At 41.0% G+C, this 22,642-nt stretch overlaps 1 pseudogene across 1 annotated transcript; it reads right to left on the bottom strand.

The window, feature by feature from the left end:
- Nucleotides 1-21,717: 21,717 nt before the first annotated feature.
- Nucleotides 21,718-22,424, bottom strand: LOC309974500 (EF-hand domain-containing protein D1-like; annotated as a pseudogene). Its single transcript has one exon. The product of its transcript is annotated as an EF-hand domain-containing protein D1-like (transcript).
- Between the last annotated feature and the right edge of the window lie 218 nt (nt 22,425-22,642).

Genomic DNA, 22,642 nt, shown 5'->3' with positions numbered 1-22,642 from the left:
TGTCACTGTTTGCAGATGACATGATCCTATACATAGAGAACCCTAAAGATGCTACCAGAAAACTACTAGAGCTAATCAATGAATTTGGTAAAGTGGCAGGATACAAAATTAATGCACAGAAATCTCTGGCATTCCTATATACTAATGATGAAAAATCTGAAAGTGAAATCAAGAAAACACTCCCATTTACCATTGCAACAAAAAGAATAAAATATCTAGGAATAAACCTACCTAAGGAGACAAAAGATCTGTATGCAGAAAATTTTAAGACACTGATGAAAGAAATTAAAGAGGATACAAATAGATGGAGAGATATACCATGTTCTTGGATTGGAAGAATCAACATTGTGAAAATGACTCTACTACCCAAAGCAATCTATAGATTCAATGCAATCTCTATCAAACTACCACTGGCATTTTTCACAGAACTAGAACAAAAAATTTTGCAATTTGTATGGAAACACAAAAGACCCCGAATAGCCAAAGCAATCTTGAGAACGAAAGAAGGAACTGGAGGAATCAGGCTCCCAGACTTCAGACTATACTACAAAGCTACAGTTATCAAGACGGTATGGTACTGGCACAAAAACAGAAAGATAGATCAATGGAACAGGATAGAAAGCCCAGAGATAAACCCACGCACACATGGTCACCTTATCTTTGACAAAGGAGGCAGAAATGTACAGTGGAGAAAGGACAGCCTCTTCAATAAGTGGTGCTGGGAAAACTGGATAGCTACATGTAAAAGTATGAAATTAGATCACTCCCTAACACCATACACAAAAATAAGCTCAAAATGGATTAAAGACCTAAATGTAAGGCCAGAAACTATCAAACTCTTAGAGGAAAACATAGGTAGAACACTCTATGACATAAATCACAGCAAGGTCCTTTTTGACCCACCTCCTAGAGAAATGGAAATAAAAACAAGAGTAAACAAATGGGACCTAATGAAGCTTAAAAGCTTTTGCGCAGCAAAGGAAACCATAAAGAAGACCAAAAGACAACCCTCAGAATGGGAGAAAATATTTGCAAATGAAGCAACTGACAAAGGATTTATCTCCAAAATTTATAAGCAGCTCATGCAGCTTAATAACAAAAAAACAAACAACCCAATCCAAAAATGGGCAGAAGACCTAAATAGACATTTCTCCAAAGAAGATATACAGAGTGCCAACAAACACATGAAAGAATGCTCAACATCACTAATCATGAGAGAAATGCAAATCAAAACTACAATGAGATATCATCTCACACCAGTCAGAATGGCCATCATCAAAAAATCTAGAAACAATAAATGCTGGAGAGGGTGTGGAGAAAAGGGAACCCTCTTACACTGTTGGTGGGAATGTAAATTGATACAGCCACTGTGGAGAACAGTATGGAGGTTCCTTAAAAAGCTACAAATAGAACTACCATATGACCCAGCAATCCCACTACTGGGCATATACCCTGAGAAAACCATAATTCAAAAAGAGTCATGTACCAAAATGTTCATTGCAGCTCTATTTACAATAGCCCAGAGATGGAAACAACCTAAGTGTCCATCATCAGATGAATGGATAAAGAAGATGTGACACATATATACAATGGAATATTACTCAGCCATAAAAGAGACGAAATTGAGCTATTTGTAATGAGGTGGATAGACCTAGAGTCTGTCATACAGAGTGAAGTAAGTCAGAAAGAGAGAGACAAATACTGTATGCTAACACATATATATGGAATTTAAAAAAAAAAAAGTCATGAAAAACCTAGGGGTGAAACAGGAATAAAGACACAGACTTACTAGAGAAAGGACTTGAGGCTATGGGGAGGGGGAAGGGTAAACGGTGACAAAGCGATAAAGAGGCATGGACATATATACACTACCAAACGTAAGGTAGATAACTAGTGGGAAGCAGCCACATAGCACAGGGAGATCAGCTCGGTGCTTTGTGACCGCCTGGAGGGGTGGGATAGGGAGGGTGGGAGGGAGGGAGACGCAAGCGGGAAGAGATATGGGAATATATGTATATATATAACTGATTCATTTTGTTGTGAATCTGAAACTAACATACCATTGTAAAGCAATTATACTCCAATAAAGATGTTAAAAAAAAAAAAAGATACATGCACCTCAATGTTCATTGTAGCACTATTTACAATAGCCAGGACATGGAAGCAACCTAAATGTCCATCAACAGATGAGTGGATAAAGATGTGGTACATATATACAATGGAATATTAGCCATAAAAAAGAACGAAATAATGCCATTTGTAGCAACACGGATAGACCTAGAGATTGTCATACTGAGTGAAGTAAGTCAGAGAAAGACAAATATATGATATCGCTTATAGGTGGAATCTGAAAAAAACGGTACAAATGAACTTAGCTACAAAACAGAAATAGATCTACAGATGTAGAAACTTACGGGGGTAAGGGGGGAGAGGGATAAATTGGAAGATTAAGATTCACATATACACATGACTATATATAAAATAGATAACTAATAAGGACCTACTGTGTAGCACAGGGAACTCTACTCAATACTCTGTAATGGCCTATATGGGGAAAGAATCTAAAAAAGTATATGTATAACTGATTCACTTTGCTGCACACCTGAAATGAACACAACATTATAAATCAACTATACTCCAATAAAAATTTTTTTTAAAAACTGACTTTTAAAGATTGAGGTAGACTAGATCAATAGATCAGTATTTTAAAACTATTGGAAAATATAGGGAGAATGAGAGAGAGAGATTGATTGATTCTGAAGGGATATCCTGAAAGCCAAGGAGGAGAAGCAAGGAGGGACCAAATACTGAAGAGGTCAAAGAAGCTACTTCTTTACCTCTGGTACATTCTACTTTCTTACCATCTATATTCTTATATCACCAACAAGAAATAATTCTGTTAAAGCAAAACCCAAAATTAATAGCCACTTCATTTTGGTATTTACAATTAGTTGCGCCCATCAAAGTAATGATTCTCAAAATATTGGCAGAGTAGGAAGTCAGAACAGTATTAAATAGCATATAAACCTAGATCCTGGGAATGTACTAAAGTGTTCTTTTTATGAGAGTAATAGTTACTACTGTATCAGTCTCAACATAATATCTTTTATAAGGCTGTAGTGAGTATATTTAACCACCAACACTCGAGGGAAAGTGTTAGGTTTTACCAACCCCAGGTAAACATTTAAACTTTATCAGAGAAAACAAAATCAAACAGGTATTGGGCTTCCCTGGTGGCACAGTGGTTAGGAATCCTCCTGCCAATGCAGGGGACACGGGTTCGAGCCCTGGGCCGGGAAGATCCCACATGCCACAGAGCAACTAACCCCGTATGCCACAACTACTGAAGCCCGCACACCTAGAGCCCGTGCTCTACAGCAAGAGAAGCCACCACAATGAGAAGCCTGCACACCACAACCAAGAGTAGCCACCGCTCGCCGCAACTAGAGAAAGCCCATGCGCAGCAACGAAGACCCAACGCAGCCAAAAATAAATAAATAAATTTATTTTTTTAAAAAATCAAACAGGTATTTAATGTAATAATATACATACTGCATACTTAAAACGAAATATTTCTCATTTGACTACACATTAAAATCTGAACTCATTTGCAACTGAATCAAGAAATGGCAGAGTAAGCAACCATTAAAAACTCCTGGATACATTTAGTCTCCAACCAAAGGTAATCAACCCTTAGGAGGGTTGATACCTTACAAAAGGAAAGCATCTTTATTTAAACCAGATTTTTGCCAACTGTAGTTTCCCATTAGTGAGTTGCAAGATTAATTTAGTGGGTCATGACCATTATTTTTTTAAAAAATGAAATAGAATAACATAAAATGTTAGATTTCATCACAAATTGTAAGGATATCTTTATTCAGTAAATATAATATATCTGTATGTATTGTACACTGTGCTACAGTGTAGATAATATATCTTTTGTGTATTACAGTCAAAAAGCTTGAAAAACTGATTTACGGCAGTAAATTATGCTTCCTGCTGCTCAATAAAAAACAGTGACAGCAGCAAATTCCATCAAATTATATTGCTCTGCATCATCATACCTATTCTTGAAGTAGCTGCTTTAAAAAAATACCCTGTCTCTCTCCTCTGCTCCACCTTCCGTACATTTCTTATACCAGTGTTTCTCAAAGTGCTGTCCATGGACTCTGGAGATCTCTGAAAAGAGTCTACAAGTTCATTGTAAGATGAGGATGTTATTTGTATTTTCACTGTGCTGACATTTGCATTGGCGCAGCAAAGGCAAAATGGATAAAACAGCTGGGCCCCTAGCACCAGTTGAGACAGTGTCACCAGATTGTAACAGCCAGTGTCTACGGCACTGCCATGCCCTCCTGGATTTTTCTTAAAGTGCCAATTTCACTTAACAATGATCCTGATAAGGCAGTAGAAAGTATTCACTTTATTAAATGTCAACCCTTGAACACATACCATTTTAATATTTTGTGTGAGAAATGGGACATTCTAACAAGACCTCGATGCATACCAACTATGATGGTTGTGAGCTAAGCTAGCTGCTTTTTTAATGGAATACCATTTTTACTTGAAAACAAACTATGCTTATTCAGATGTGGGTATTTAGCAGACAGTTTTTTCTAACATGAACAAAGTGAGACTATCACTTCAAGGGAAACAACTGAAAGTATTTATTACCAATAATAAAATTCCAGCTTTATAGCAAAAATGAAAATTTTAGAAAACTTGACAGTATACCAATACTTAAAGAATTTTAGGATGAAATCGGTGGTGATATTGACCAAAGTGATTGTTCGATATTGTATAACGAAATGTGTCAACATTTGGAAGATCTGCATAACTCAGTGAATCAATGTTTTCCAAATGACCATTGCGTGACACAAGTACAAGATAGACCAATGGTTTTTAGAGGAATAGAGTATAAAAAGTCATTAACATGGTTTAGAATCCACCAACTTTCAAGAAACCAACCTTTAAAAACTATTACTCATATGTATAACTGAATAACTTTGCCGGACACCTGAAACTATCACAACATGGTTAATAACATATACTCCAATATAAAATTAAAAGTTAAAACAAAACAAAACCTATCACTTTTTGCATTATGGTGTCAAGTCAAAAAGCAATATCCACAATTATCTAAGAAGGCTGTTAAAATACTCCTCCCTTTCCAGTTACATATTTGTGTTAGGCCAAATTTTCTTCATCTATTGCAACCAAATTATGTATCATATCAGATTGGATGCAGAAGCAGATATGGAACTACAGCTGTTATCTATTAAGATAGACATTTAAAAGATTTATTAAAAATGTAAAACAATGCCACTCTTCTCACCTTTTCTCCTTAAAAGTCTCTTACTTACGTTATTATATAGTAAGCTTATTATTTTCAATGAATATATAAATTAAAAAAAAAATTTTTACCTTTAATGTCTAATACAATAAACATTGATAGATAGAACACACATAAACAAAAGCTCTTTTGGGTCCTCAATGATTGTTAAGAGTATAAATAACCCTGAGACCAAAATGTTTGAAAAACACGGTCCTAGACCTTATTTGACTCTTCTCTCAAATCCAAAACTATGAATACACATTTGAGCTTCTGAATCAACAATCAATTACACTGTTTAAGAAGAGCTTACAACAGGTATGGATGAGGGAATACTTAAAGCCATTTCTGGGTTTAAAAAATTAATTTCCTAACTGAAGAATATTTAAAGTACATATCATATAATAGGCAAGGTTAACATAAGGCCCCAACTAAGACTTTTAGTGTTTTCTCTCCTGCTCATCTTGATATTAAAGTGTTTGCTTTTAGAGGGAGGAACACTCCCAAACTCATTCTATGAGACCACCATCACCTTGATACCAAAAGCAGACAAAGATGTCACAAAGAAAGAAAACTACAGGCCAATATCACTGATGAACATAGATGCGAAAATCCTCAACAAAATACTAGCAAACAGAATCCAACAGCACATTAAAAGAATAATACACCACGATCAAGTGGGGTTGATCCCAGGAATGCCAATATACGCAAATCAATCAATGTGATACACCACATTAACAAACTGAAGGAGAAAACCATATGATCATCTCAATAGATGCAGAAAAAGCTTTCAACAAAATTCAACACCCATTTATGATAAAAACCCTCGAGAAGGTAGGCATAGAGGGAATGTACCCCAACATAATAAAGGCCATATATGACAAACCCACAGCCAACATCATTGTCAATGGTGAAAAACTGAAACCATTTCCACTAAGATCAGGAGCAAGACAAGATTGTTCTCTTTCACCACTATTATTCAACACAGTTTCGGAAGTTTTATCCACAGCAGTCAGAGAAGAAAAAGAAATAAAAGGCATCCAAATTGGAAAAGAAGAAGTAATGCTGTCACTGTTTGCAGATGACATGATACTATACATAGAGAATCCTAAATATGCTGCCAGAAAACTACTAGAGCTAATCAATGAATTTGGTAATGTTGCAGGACACAAAATTAATGCAAAGAAATCTCTTGCATTCCTATACACTAATGATGAAAAATCTGAAAGAGAAATTAAGGAAACAGTCCCATTTACCATTGCAACAAAAAGAATAAAATGTCTAAGAATAAACCACCTAAGAAGACAAAAGACCTGTATGCAGAAAACTATATGACACTGATGAAAGAAATTTAAAATGTTACAAACAGATGGAGAGATATACCATGTTCTTCAATTAGAAGAAGAAATATTGTGAAAATGACTATACTACCCAAAGCAATCTACAGATTCAATGCAATCCCTATCAAACTACCAATGGCATTTTTCACAGAACTAGAACAAAAAATTGCACAATTTGTATGGAAACACGAAAGACCCCAAATAGACAAAGTAATCTGAGAAAGAAAAACGGAGCTAGAGGAATCAGGCTCCCTGACTTCAGACTATACTACAAAGCTACAGTAATCAAGACAATATGGTACTGGCACAAAAACAGAAATATAGATCAATGGAACAAGATAGAAAGCCCAGAGATAAACCCACGCACACATGGTCACCTTATTTTTGATAAAGGAGGCAAGAATATACAATGGAGAAAAGACAGCCTCTTCAATAAGTGGTGCTGGGAAAACTGGACAGCTACATGAAAAAGAATGAAATTAGAACACTCCCTAACACAATACACAAAAATAAACTCAAAATGGATTAAAGACCCAAATGTAAGGCCAGACACAATAAAACTCTTAGAGGAAAACATAGGCAGAACACTCTATGACATAAATCACAGCAAGATCCTTTTTGACCCACCTCTTAGAGAAATGGAAATAAAAACAAAAATAAACAAGTGGGACCTAATGAAACTTAAAAGCTTTTGCACAGCAAAGGAAACCATAAACAAGACAAAAAGACAACCCTCAGAATGGGAGAAAATATTTGCAAATGAAGCAACTGACAAAGGATTAATCTCCAAAATATATAAGCAGCTCTTGCAGCTCAATATCAGAAAAACAAACAACCCAATCCAAAAATGGGCAGAAGACCTAAATAGACATATCTCCAAAGAAGATATATAGATCGCCAACAAACACATGAAAGGATGCTCAACATCACTAATCATTAGAGAAATGCAAATCAAAACTACAATGAGGTATCACCTCACACCAGTCAGAATGGCCATCATCAAAAATCTACAAACAATAAATGTTGGAGAGGGTGTGGAGAAAAGGGAACACTCTTGCACTGCTGGTGGGAATGTAAATTGATACAGCCACCATGGAGAACACTATGGAGGTTCCTTAAAAAACTAAAAATAGAACTACCATATGACCCAGCAATCCCACTACTGGGCATGTACCCTGAGAAAACCATAATTCAAAAAGAAACATGCACCCCAATGTTCATTGCAGCTCTATTTATAATAGCCAGGACATGGAAGCAACTTAAGTGTCCATCGACAGATGAATGGATAAAAATGTGGCACATATATACAATGGAATATTACTCAGCCATAAAAAGAAACGAAATTGAGTTATTTGTAGTGAGGTGGATGGACCTAGAATCTGTCATACAGAGTGAAATAAGTCAGAAAGAGAAAAGCAAATACCGTATGTTAACACATATATATGGAATCTAAAAAAAAAAAGGTTCTGAAGAACCTAGGGGCAGGACAGGAATAAAGACACAGACATGGAGAATGGACTTGAGGACACGAGGAGGAGGAAGGGTGAGCTGGGACGAAGTGAGAGAGTGGCATGGACATATATACACTACCAAATATAAAATAGATAGCTAGTGGGAAGCAGCCACATAGCACAGGGAGATCAGCTCGGTGCTTTGTGATCACCTAGATGGGTGGGATAGGGAGGGTGGGAGGGAGACTCAAGAGGGAGGAGATATTGGGATATATGTACATGTATAGCTGATTCACTTTGTTATAAAGCAGAAACTAACACACCATTGTAAAGCAATTATACTCCAATAAAGATGTTAAATAAATAAATAAATAAAGTGTTTGCTTTTATTCACTGTACTGTCAAGCTGGGTATCATTACAAACACATTTATTCATCAGTAGAAGCCACAATGCTCATCTGACACTTTAAATGCCTAATCTCGCCTGAGATGTGTATCACACTTGATGCAAAATGCCTGCCACAGCGCTCCCAGTGTCAGAGCTCTTCTTGGTGAAATGGCAGTATGAGAACCAGTGCACCCATGCCCTCAGAATACTCCAGAACAGACGTTACCCTGCAATGAAGGTTCATATGAAATCAGCATGACTTAATTACATTCATCACACCGAAAATCAAATTCTATGCCAATGATACATGGCACTTGGAGCTTATTTTACAAACATTACCTAATTAATCTCAAAACATCCCTGAGAGGCAAGACATAATGATATATGAGCTGACAATCTAATTATGTCTAATTATTTATAAGATTTGCCCCTGCCAAGAGGTTTCTATCGCCAGTTCAGAGAAGTGGGCTTGCTACGCGCTCAAATCAGGTGTGGAAATCAATTATCACTTATTCCATCCAAAATTGTCTTGCTATAAAGCACCCACATTTCCTTTTAGAACACATCAACCTGTACCGTTTTCCATTGGAAAGTCTCATAGAAACTCCAAAGCCCCCAAGCAATCTAGTGTTGAACTCATAGTTCTGTACCTTAAATGACATTGTTTGCTCATTTTTTACCCACAAGCAATTTTGATTATTATCCCAATTGCTTTGACCAGCTTCGCTCTACTGTCCTCTTTTTCCCCCCCACAGTATCTTTTTCTCCTGTAAAGATACAGACACTGGCCCTATCATCGAGACAGTTTTCTTGCCTCCAAATTCTGTCATCAGAAAGCTGCCTTCTCTGTACTTTTGTTCCTGTTGCCTCGCTGACTTGAACGCTCTCGGGTTTCCTCAAGTTCTCTGCATTCCCTTATTTCCATTCGACTTGAAATTAGGCAACTTTGTTCCATCAGATAATTACACATCAGCTTCTAAATTTTCTCTTGAGCAGCAAGTTGGGCCTTGAAAGTGAATGCCATATGTTTAAAAACATTGCTAGAAGACATATTGTGAAGGGGAATGTTACTGTTTGTGGGAAAAAAAAGATTATACAAGTATGCTTAAAAATACACCTCAGGAATGTTATTTATTTAAATAACAATTCTTATGAGGGCTGTATTAAAATTCTCCAGAGACAGAGAGATTTATTTTTAAGGAATTGGCTCACATGACTGTGGGGGATGGTAAATCCAAACTCTGCAGGGTAGGCTGGCGGGCTGGAAATTCCCCCAGGAATCGATCTTGTAGTTTTGAGTCTGAAAGCTGAATTCCCTCTCCTTGGGGGGAACCTCAGTCTTTGCTCTTTAGGCCTTCAAATGATTGAATGAGGCCCATCCACATTAAGGAGGATTATCTGTTTTACTCAAGTCTACTTATTTAAATGTTAATCACATCTAAAAAAATACGGAACAGCAACATCTAGAATGGTGTTTGACCAAACAACTGGGCACCATAGCCTAGCCAAGGTGACACATATAATTAACCTCACAAGGGCCTACCTTGTTTAAGAAAACTTTTTTTTTTAACTTTTGGCTGCATTGGGTCTTCGTTGCTGTGCATGGGTTTTCTCTAGTTGTGGCGAGTGGGGGGCTACTCTTCGTTGCGGTGCACGGGCTCTAGGCACGTGAGCTTCAGTAGTTGTGGTACGTGGGCTCAGTAGTTGTGGCTCATGGGCTCTAGGACGCAGGCTCAGTAGTTGTGTTTCACGGTTTTAGTCACTCCACATCATGTGGGATCTTCCCGGACCAGGGCTTGAACCCCTGTCCCCTGCATTGGCAGGCAGATTCTTAAACACTGTGCCACCAGGGGAGTCCTAAGAAAGCATTTAAAGCAACTGTATTTTTCATCTTTGTAATCTTACTGGCTAACAAAGTACCTCCTATACTAGGTGTTCACTAACTATTCAGTGGTGAAATAAATGAATGTGTATTAGACTTGTGTTTCCAATAAAATTGTAAACTTGAGCGACAATATTTCCCTTGCATTTTCTGTAACTATGGCAATCACATAACTCAAATTTTCCAGGGTAGTATTGATTTCAAATGCTCTGTCCCATTGTCACACCATGTGTCCTAATTTTAAATTGTAGAAAACATGGTGACCATAATTCTAACAAGTAGTTTCATGCTGAACACAGTACTTAAACCTCACTAAATACTTAACTGATTGAAATGGAATTTCCAGCCAGTGGACATTTTGTTTAAAATATGACAAAATACAACTGGGGGAAATTATCATTTCTCTTCTCATTTATTCCTGAGACACGAAATGCAATCTGGTTCTTGTATTTTAAATTTTCCAGTTCTCAGGGTGTGGTTATAATGAATTGCTGAGCCAGTATGAAGTAAGATACTTGGTAATCAGGGCAAGTTTAAACAGTGTTGAACATTTTTTTAGGGTGAGTGACCATCCAGGTAATGTATCCAGGAAAGGCCTTGAATAGAAAAGGAGGGACACTATTAGACAAATAAAAATCCCTGTTTCTGGATTCTCTATGCAGGTAATAAAACCTTGAGATTCCAGGAGGAAAGTTGCTGAAATTCTTTAAGATAGAAGAAGACAGAATCAAAAATAAATAAAACATTAAGAATTGTCTTTTTTTTTTCCAGTAAAAATTACTTAAGGCTTTTCTGGACTGCAGAAATTATTTTCCTACATTATAATCTGATGTGAGCTTTAAAACTGCTGGTTTGTTCCAAAATGATATCTCAAAGGAGTATAAGTTATACCACATGGAGTTTAGATAGCCTTGGTGAAAATTTAAAGCTATTATAGAAAGATGAGTGATGAATTCAAGGAAGCCAGAAAGTGCTTGAACCAAAAGCTTTTAGCTATTCAGTCAAAAAATTAGCAAAATTTAGTGACAGCTTGGGTACGGGGGGGTGAAGATATGGAAGAGACAAAAGATGTCTTAGCTGTGGTAGGAGACTAGAATTATGCTAATCTCATTATGAGAGACAGAGAAATTAAGACAGAGAACCAATTTGGAATATTTAGTAGAGGAATGAAGGTGATGAGTAATTTTGAACATGTTGATTTTAAGTGAAACGTGGAGCTACACTGTAAACAGCTAGAAATACAGTTTAAGAAAGTAGGTGAGAAATCAGAACCAAAGCTGAAGTTTCCAGGATCTTTACTATAGAATTTAAATAAAGTCCAAACTATTGACTACGCCTTCTCTATATCTACCCTAGCCAAAGATGTACTTTTCCTGGACTCGAGCTGAATGGGGTGATTTACAGACCCCCTACTTGGTCTTTGCACCTTCTGGGACATGTGATTACTCTTTCCTCACCTATCTGGAATGCTCTTTTCCTTTCCACAGCCCCATACACCCCAATAACTCACACTCCAACTTCAACTCAACCTTTAGGTCTTACTTTATCTTTTCTGGATGTATGCCCAGTAGTGGGATTGCTGGGTCATACGGTAGTTCTATTTTTAGTTTTTTAAGGAACCTCCATACTGTTCTCCATCGTGGCTGTACCAATTTACATTCCCACCAACAGTGCAAGAGGGTTCCCTTTTCTCCACACTTCAGGTCTTACTTTAGATGTTTCTTCCCTGACTGCCCCCTTACACACACACACACACACACACACACACACACACACACACACATACACACACACACACTCCTGTGTTAGGTTAGTTGCCCTTCTATGAGCTTTCAGGGTATTTAGTATTAATCTCCCTCACTACTCTGTGTTATAAGATCCTGCTTACTGATCCGTCCATTCAACTCGAGTTTAAGGTTCCCAAGGGTGGGCACTGAATCTTTCCTGCTCATGGTTACATTCCTAACTCCATTATACATAGTAGGTACTCAAAAATTGAATGAACAAATGAATTTTCAGAGAGGTTGAATGTGGACAACATCACAGTAGATAAAGCTCCAAAAGCTTGTCTGAAAAAGAGGTTGATAGTTGATATTTGATGATAGTTGACACTTCAAGTAACAAGCTTGAAGTGCCTTGAAAAATTAATTCCTGTGGCATACCTGTATCTTGTGGAATGGATGTTAAGGTTATGGTGTTGTATTCTGATGTGATTTTTCTGGTAAGACATGTAAGGCTAAAGCACACCCATGTGGGTGGTGGACGTGTCTTCTAAGAAGCCTGAAGCCTTTCTCCAGGGCAGCCACCTGGGAAAGAACTGGGTCCTCGAACAGGAAGTAGAACTGAGGGGTGGGCTTGAGGGTGGTGGAAGGAGAGGCTTTATCTCGCTTAATCTGGACTTTGCCTCCTAATACAGCAGCTGTTAGATGTATGTGGCTATTGAGCCCTTGAACCATGCTGTCTGAATTGAGATGTGCAAGTGTAAAATCCATACCAGATTTTAAACTTAGTATGAAACAATTAAATATTTAATTAATATTTTTATATTGACTATGTGGTGAAATGATAATATTTTGGATATAGTGGGTTCAATACCTTATTAAAATTAATTTCATTAATTTCTTTTTACCTTCTTCACATGGCTACTAAGATTTTTTAAATTCCACGTGTGGCTCGCCTTACAGTTCTTTGGGACAGTGCTGGTCTAGACTTAAGAGAAGATCTAGACATCTCTGAACGTCCTCCTGGGTGGAGCCATTAAGGCAGCGGATGGGATAGGCCTGAAAGCTTGGCAGCTAAGCCTTGTCTTGTAAAAGTAGGATGACTTACGAGCATCTCTGTCTTGTTTCCACCATAAGGAAAGGCTTCTTGCCGGTGCCTGCTACTCGTTGGGCTCTGTGCTAGGCACTGGAGCTTCAGGATAAACCGGATGGAGATGGCCCTACACTCATGAACCTTGCTATCTGGCCACATGATTCAGTCCTCTCCCCAGTCAGGAGATTTTCCTTCCACTCCTGCTGTCCTTGGAGGAAAGCCAGTGGAGGAGGGAAGCACGACATTTGTTATTTTTATTTTTGTTTGTTACTGTGATTAAATTTGTTGAATGCTTACTCTGTAGGTGGGCTAAGCACTTTTGATGCCTTGTCTCGCTGAATATTCATTAATAATCCTACGAAGCAGGAACTATTATTATTCCCATAAAGAGGAAGAAACTGAGGCTTGGGGAAGTAAAATTAACTTGCCCAAGGACGCACAAAAGGGACAAAGCGCAGAGTGAAATTCAGATCTGCCTGGCACCAGTGTCCCACTGCTAACCACTATACATCACCCCTCATTTCCTCACAAATACACAGGTAACATCACCCTGATGGCTTCAGTTTGTGGAGATTTACTATGTGCAGGCACTGGCCTCAGCACCGATGCTTACATATTTAATCCTCACAATAACCCTAAGGAATGTGGTTCTTGTTGTTATTGCTATTCCTATCATACAAAAAAGAAAACTGAATCTCAGAAAAGTGAAGTAACCTGTCCAAGATCATATAGCGACTAAATTAGGGCATTATTTGAATCTTAGTTTTCCTACATTTAAAGTTCTCTAAATATTCCATCTCTCTAAATTACCCATAAAAGATATTTTTAAAAATGTGGCTGGTAGGTAAAAGCCAACCCTCTTTGATTAGAGACTGTCAGACATCTCAAGACATTTTAGGGAGAGGGATTAGTCCCTTCTAAAGCTGCTCTCTCTTCCCCTAAGCAGACAGGGGGAAAAAAAAAAAAAACAGTTTGATATAATCCAAAAAAGATAAAAATTCTCCTAGACTCCTCCTTCAGAGTTGGAAACATTCTGCATGATCATCTGGTCCAAATCTCTCATTTCACAGATGAGAAAATCAGGTTCACAGAGGTCAAATGACTTGCCCAAGGTCATGCAGCTGGTTAGTGGCAGAGCAGAACTGGAGCGCATGTGGTTTCTCACAGAACATGACTCTCTCCACAACCCACACTGCCTCCTGAGGACAAAGGAAGGCCTGGGGGAAATTCAGGGGTGGTGCAGTGCTGCCCTAGTGGTGGCAGGAAGCAAAGTTTACATTGTCTCCTAGCTCACGCAGTTTCTATCATGTCCCCAAAGCACTCACGAAGAACCTACAGTGCTGTGGACCCAGATACACAGGACTAACAGTATAAAACCAGCACGAACTGCGCACAGGAAAACAAGCCGAGGCTTTTGCTTTAATTGCTTTTCTTTCTTTTGATCATGTGCAAATCCAGGAGAAGGGCTTTTCAGAGGACGTGTGCGTAACTCAGTGGTGCTGCAGTGACGCTTGACCATTTGGGCAGGTCTAGGAAGGCGTGTTTGGGAGGAGATGCCTCCAGGAGATGCAGACTGGAGGCTCCATGCTGATCCTGGAAAACTTCACACACAGTCAAGAAATTTTAATGAGCAAGCTGGGCCTAAAGCTGTTCCTGGGTGCTGCGCTTCAGGCGTCCAGCCGTTCAGTGGCACAGGTGCCGCCAAGCCGCCGCGCACTGTCTGTCCCCGCACATACTTGCACTCTCCACTTGCACCCGGCATTCTGTATTCCTGTCATAGTCTTTCTCCTTCCCGACACTTATTTCGGTCACACTCTTTCCTCAGGCCCTACCCAAGGTTCCCAACCTCCTTGAAGCTATTCCAGACCATGGTCAGCCTGCTAATCGCTCCTTTTTCTGGAATCTAAGATGAATATCCTCCTTCATTTAGCACTTAGTTATCTAGTTCATGCTTGATTTGTACTTCTTTGTGTACACGTTCTGTCTCCTAAACTGGAATTCAGCCACTCAAAACAAGGGACAATACACTACCAAACGTAAGGTAGATAGCTAGTGGGAAGCAGCCGCATAGCACAGGGAGATCAGCTCGGTGCTTTGTGACCGCCTGGAGGGGTGGGATAGGGAGGGTGGGAGGGAGGGAGACGCAAGAGGGAAGAGATATGGGAACATATGTATATGTATAACTGATTCACTTTGTTATAAAGCAGAAACTAACACAGCATTGTAAAGCAATTATACTCCAATAAAGATGTAAAAAAAAAAAAAAACAAGGGACAGATCTAGTTTCCCCTGCAAATTCCAAATTCCTTCCTGGTACAGAGCCATATAAGCAGGAGGCACTCAAGAAACCTTGGATGTTGATGACTGTGATGATGATAATGATGCTGGAGGAGGAAAGGAGGACAAAGCTAGAGAAGAAATTCTATTCAGGTAGAAAGCTCACAGAAACCTACAAAACAAATTGGATTACTATAGAGATCAAACTCCAGGCCAAAGGAAAATGGTAGAAATCATCAAATTTATGCCTGTGAACCTTCTGCCTGCCGCATTTGCCATATCTGGCTTCACAGGCCATTTTATTAGTATTAAGAACAACACGGGGCTATCTTTCTTATTCCCTTCCTTGAGGAGCCCACTATGATGGCTAACTTCATGTGTCAACTTGACTGCGCCATGGGTGCCCAGGCATTTGGTCAAATATTATTTTGAGTGTTTCTGGGTGAGATTAGCATTTGAATCAGTAAACTAAGTAGACTAGATTGCCCTCCCTAATGTAGGTGGGCCTCATCCAATCAGTAGAACAAAGGCTGAATAAGAGGGAATTCCTACCCACTCCACCACACCACTGCTGAGCTGGGACATCAGTTTTTTCCTGTCTTCAAACTTGAACTGCAAAATCAACTCTTCTCTTGGTAAGATCTGAGGGACAGTTTTGCATGTCCCACCTCCACTGGCCCCAATTCTTATTCCTTTGACATAAATACTCCTTTGGGTTAAGACATCACATTGCCAGGGGTCTATTTAGAAAGCAAATAACCACAAAAGATCTATTACTTTAATATCTTGACATGGATTCTTTCCCAGATGAAAGTAGAGAGCAAAAGACTGAGACATAAGATGGTACAATTTAAGATGAGGCAGAGGGAGAGATGCTGGGGGACTGTCTGGGGAGGACAGTGGGACACAGCCTTGGGAAGTTGTACACAGTCAGATGTCAGTAAACGCAGGAGGGACAGGGTGCAGATGGAGGACAGAGGATGGGAGGGGCCAAGAAAGAGGTCTTGAAAGGAGTCAAGGAAAGGTCAGACTCCTCCAAAGGGGTGGGCACTGGATGAACATTCTGTCAATTGGACACTAGTGTTACAGCAACTGGCTCTGTACCTGTTTCTCCAGGCCAGAGACCAGAGACTCTTATCAGCTCTCTCCTCCCTTGGCCTCTCCCACCTCCTCATGATTTCTCACTAAACTCTGCTGTTTTAAACTTCTTGTTGCTTGGATCATGTCTTCACGTCTGATTCCCAAAGATGCAATTCTGCCACAGGCCCTGAGGGTCCCACCAGGACTGTGCTCCACCTTTCAGCCTGGTTCCACCCTCGAGGGACCTCTCCCATTTCGGGAATCGAGTCCCTCTAATGTGGATGATCCCAACACTCCCTCTCCTAAGCCTCCAGTGGCTTCAAAGTGATGCACAATTAGGTAGAACTCCTGGCTCTCCCTTAACAGACTTCTAACCTGCTCCTATCTAAGGCCCTTTTTAGTTACAACTAACATTCCTATAGCGGATGAGAGTTTACTGAAATATTATTGTTACCTGTAATCTGGCTGTCATCCCAACACTCAACTGAAACTGCTCAGGCAAAGATCACCAATGACTTTTATTGGTCGTTATTGCCAAAACCAAGAAACACATTTCATTTATTGTCTTGATGTCCTCTTTGCTTCTGATGGCATTATTCAACATACCCTCATTTTTGTTACTCTATCCTGCCTAAGTTTTCATGGCACTATTATCTGCTGGTTCTCCACAACATGCTTTTGTCTCCTCAGCATCCCTTTTCCTTACCTTGGTAACTGTCCCACCTCCCTGAATAGAATGAGCACATGACCCAGGTTGGCCAATCATAATATTAAATCTCTTTGTCCTCAGTGATTGGTCCAGAGATGGGTCACATGTCCCAAATCAGGCCAATCAGTTTTTCACTAGGAATTTCTGAATGAAGCTGGTTGGGAGTACCCTTAATCAATCAGTTTTGCCGTGTAACAAATACTCTCAAAATCTCAGTGGCTTACAACAACCGGTATTTATTTTCTTGTGCATGAGTCTACAGGACAGAAGTGGCAAGGATTGGCTTCAGATACGCTTCACAGGTTTCTTTATTCTCTCTGGACCAGTGGCTACTGGGGACATACTATTCTCAGGAAGGAGCACAGGAGCACAGAGCAAACAGAAACATGTGATACCTCTTAAAGTCTTGGCCCAGAACTGTCACATCGTCCCTCTGTCCACATTTCCAAAGCAAGTCATTTGGCCACACCCAGCATCACTGGGAAGATGCCTCTGGTGGGAGCAACTGCAGTCACTCAGCAACGGGAGGGACTATGTTATGCAAATATCCCTGCATGGAGGGGCGTGAAGAACTGAGAACAATAACCAACCTGTCACACCCCCTTTACCTTTCTGAACCCAGGCTCTAAAGATGGACACTGGGAGCTGCTGTGGCCCTACCCCCCACCATGTGAAGCTGATCTGAGGATGAAGCCCATATCCAAAAAATCAAGTCCCTAGATCCAGTGGTCTGGCTCCATCCCTGCCTTCCCAGATTTTAGTTATGAATTATTGAATTTCCCTTTGAATTGGGATTCTATCATTCACATGACAAGAGGCCTAGAAAATATAGTCTCTTCCCTCTCGAGTGGTCCTTTTTGACCTTGTGCTCTGCACACAGCTCTTCTCTTTCTAGAACAGGGGTCGGCAAACTATGGCTCATGGGCAAAATCTGGCTGGCCATCTGTTTTTGTACGTAGTTTTATTGGAACACATCCACATGCATTTACTTATGTATCGTCTGTGGCTGCTTTCACACTACAATATTGGGGTTGAATAGTTATGATAGTGACCATACAGTCCACAAAACCTAAAATATTTACTACCCGGCCCTTTACAGAAAAATTTGTGCTGAGCCCTACCCCAAAAGATGGAGGCCACGTGCTCTCCCAGCCAGTCTCATCCACCTGCAAGCTGGGGACTCCCAAATCTATTTCCATGGCCCTGGCCTCACCCTGCATCTTGGGATAATTCTGCACACCCTTTTCTGCTCAGATGCCCCGCAAGCACCTCAAATTCAATAAGTATCGAACTTAAACTGAACTCATCCTTTCCCCCTAAACCAGTTCCTCTTTCCAATTCCCATCAGTAATGGTGCTGGCTTTGCACCCAGCAGCCCAAGCTAGATTATTCCTTCTGCCTTCCTTCCCTGCCCCATCAACAGGTTGTGCTGGTTTTACTTCTAAACTTTCCTTAAACTCTCTCTCCTTCTCTCCAGCCTTCCTCATATATCCTCACTTGAGCCATTGCAGTCTTCTCACTTGTCTCTTTATCTCTGTTTTCCACCTGTCCCTCCAGCAGGGGATCTTTTACAGACCCAATCTTGTCCTGCAGCTCCCTTATCTAAAGTACTCAATGACTCCCATTAAGAGTCAAGTCCAGGACTTCCCTGGTGGAGCAGTGGTTAAGAATCCGCTAGCCAATGCAGGGTACGCGGGTTCGAGCCCTAGTCTGGGAAGATCCCACATGCCGCGGAGCAACTAAGCCCATGCGCCACAACTACTGAGCCTGCGCTCTAGAGCCCACAAGCCACAACTACTGAAGCCTGCACGCCTACAGCCCGTGCTCCACAACAAGAGAAGCCACCGCAATGAGAAGCCCGCGCGCACCAACAAAGACCCAATGCAGCCAAAAATAAATAAATAAATATTTTTTAAAAAGAGTCAAGTCCAACTTTGACAACCCAACTGGCAAAATCCTCAATTTCCTGGCCCTCCCAGTCTCTCTATCCTTATTTTAGAGTATATCTCATCTCACCCAAGACTAATGTAAAAACATACAAAATATGCTGTTTCTTGCCTCTGGCCTTTGTTTATGCTGTTCCAGTCCTGTTCACCCCCTACCTCTGTCTTTCATTTGGCTAACTCATCCTTCAGGATTCGCGACAGACATCACCTCCCTCTAGGTAGCCATCTCAGGCTTGCACCTGTCTTCCTGAGCTGAGCTGAGTGCATCTTCTTTGCTCTCTCCTAGCTCTCAGGCAGAAGTTAACGTGAGTTTACCAGTTTACCTGCCTACCCGCTCACTACGATGCAATCTCCTAGGGACAGAGCCCATGTTTCATTTATCCTTGTGTCTTTGGCTCCTGCACAAAGTAAATGTTTGGTGAACTGAACTGAACTATAAGATTTTTCACTCATATTACCCATCACTGAAAGTTTGCAACAGACTTTGAGATAAATATGATTATTTTCACTTTATGAATTAGGAAACTGAATCTCAGAGAATTTGTCCAAAGCCATGTAGGTGATAAAGAGCAGAAGACTGAACTTAAATCTAGGTCTATGGACCTTGAAATTTTGGAAACTCTGACCACAAAACCATGCTTTTATTCCTGAATTAGTCTTTTGTATTAGTTATAAAATATATAATAGTACAAAAGTTATGCCATATTACACATAAATTCATATCTTTAAGAATAATAATACAATGAATGCCCAGGTAGTCCATTGCCCAGTTTAGGAAATAGAACTTTGCCAATACCATTGAACCACTATCCAAATTTTGTGTTTATCATTCCCTTGCTTTTCTTTAGATTTTCTCACGTATGGATGTCCTCAAACAATGTATTGTATTCCAACATATAAATGTATCAAAGTTCATTTGTCCACTACTCCTGTTGATGGATGCTTGAGCTGTTTCCAGGTTTGTTTGTTTGTTTACTTGTTTTTACAAAGAGTGCTGTTATCCTTGTACAATTCTGCTATCCACATACAGAAGTTTCTCTGGGATATATTCATAAGAGTGAAATTCATATGTGCACCTTCATCTTTACCAAACAATGTCAGACTATTTCCAATGTCTATAGCATCAGCAATGAATAGTAGTTTCTGATGCTACACATCTTTACCAACGTTTGGAGGTACAAAAAGATGTTTTCTTTTTGTAGAGACAGCAGTTAAAAAAGAGAAGAAATCGGGCTTCCCTGGTGGCGCAGTGGTTGAGAGTCCGCCTGCCGATGCAGGGGACACGGGTTCGTGCCCCGGTCCGGGAAGATCCCACATGCCGCGGAGCGGTTGGGCCCGTGAGCCATGGCCGCTGAGCCTGCGCGTCCGGAGCCTGTGCTCCGCAACGGGAGAGGCCACAACAGTGAGAGGCCCGCGTACCGCAAAAAAAAAAGAGAAGAAATAAATACGATGTTAGAAATTATTTTATAAAATACAACAAACCCCTGATATTTGTGAGAAATCCCAAGAACTCATAATATATAAAAATTTATGCTAAAAAACAGCTTCACCTCAGCACCTTAGAGCAGATGTTGGACACTGGCTAGATGGTGAAGAGGGTCATGACTTTTGGGATTTTGGAAGGCTCTGGATTTGTCACTTGGGAATGTCAGGGGTCTACTGTAATATAATTTGCATGTAGTCAGAGTTAACGGGAATTCTTCTACTCATTAATATTACTTATAATCATTCTTACAGTTAAGTAGCACAGTATTTAGGGGTAGGAAAAAAAGGCTGAAGTGGGAAGAAGAATGAAAAGGATAGATCTAGGGGGAATGCTAAGAGGACAGGAGAAAGGTGATGGGAAGGAACAGAATCTCCTATCTTTTCACTATTTTGTGTCATCTCAGCAGCATGCCCTTCCTCCTATTGGAGAGGGGACAGGCAGTGGTTGAGCCTGGGCTGGCTTAAACCTCAGCGTCATCAAAGGACAGAAGATGCAAAAGCACCTGGCAGGATCAGGCTAAGAATGAGAACAGGGAAGTTGGATGGGAAACAAAGGAGAGAGGGGCATGACAGGAAGAGTCACAGAAAAGGATTACGCAAGAAAATGGGCAACATTAACATCATAGGCCTCCAGGGACTATCTCCTCTGAGAACCACCAAAGAAAGAAGTATCTGTGCAAATTAACACAGCAGACCACTCTTTGATGTGGAGGGGGAAAGATAAAAGGAAGAAGTAAAGGTTGCCAAGTAGAGGCACATTCCGGCTATGGAGAAGGACAAAGGAAGGTGAGCAGGAGAGGGACTTGAGGGGGGCCGTTGGACCCTCTGGGAGGGGCTCCCAAATGAAGGCGAGAGCCGCCCCCCGCCACCCTGATGAGGTTAAGGAGTTTGCACTGGGTGGTGGTTGTGGAGGCTTGTCGGGGCAAAGGTTCAGCAGGGGCGAGGGTGCCCGGCCAGCTCTCCCTGGGGCATCTGTGAGGCACAGCTGTGGACACAGGTCCAGCTCAGCCCAACTATGTACTGAAAGTGGCCTTGAGTTCCCGGAAGGCTGCCTGGTGGAGCTTCCTCTTGTCTTCTGCCCGCTTCCACTCATCTTGCTCTTTTAGCTCCGCTTCAGACTTACTGGCAGAGGACAAGGCTTGGACCTTGTTTTCAAAGAAGTCCTTGGCACCTTTGACGCCCTCCAGGGCAACATCGATCTCAGAAAGCTTCGCCAGTGCCATCAGCCCACTGTCCTCCCGTAGTTCCCCTGCTGCGGCCTTGTGGAATATTAGCAGGAACTCACGGAAGCTGAGTTTGCCATCAAAGTCCCCGTGCACCTCCTTGATCATTCTCTTCAGGCCCAGGTGGGTCTGGGGGCCCCCAGCTTCTCCATCACCAGCTTCAGCTCCATCAGGTCGATGAAGCCATCCCTTCCGGCATCGTACAGTTTGAACATGCTCTCCAGGTCCTTGATGAGGCGGTGGCTGAACTCCGGGAACTCGGAGTAGAGGTGGAAGACCTTGCAGCGGCGGGGTCGCGCCGCGCCCTCATTGACGTCCAGCCGTCGGTTCAGCTGTGCGCTCAGCTCCGCGTGGGCTCTGGCCGTGGGCGCCCAGGCAGACGCCTGCGGCTGGGGCTCGGGGACTGGGGCGGCTCGGGGCGCAGGCTGGAGCCCGCCGTCCACCTCCTCCCACTTCAGTCACTGCTGCAACTTGCTCGCTAGCTCCTCACTGGCCATGGCCACAGTGGATGCGGGGACGCGGGGACTGGGCGGACAGCGCGCTGTTCGCCAACTAGCGGCTCTGTGACACTTCCAAAAGTTCTTAATTTTATTGTAATTGTATGTGTCAGTCTTCTCCTCTGTGGTTTGCATTTTTTCTGTTTGTTTAAGGAATCCTTCTCTATCCTAAGGTCATAAATAGTAAACACCATTTACTGAGTACTATCTGTGTTTCA

Source organism: Leucopleurus acutus (assembly GCF_964270905.1).
Source record: "Leucopleurus acutus genome assembly, chromosome: 17".
Taxonomy (NCBI): domain Eukaryota; kingdom Metazoa; phylum Chordata; class Mammalia; order Artiodactyla; family Delphinidae; genus Leucopleurus; species Leucopleurus acutus.
The sequence above is the reverse complement of the archived record's forward strand: the minus strand, read 5'-3'. Positions and strand labels throughout refer to the sequence as shown.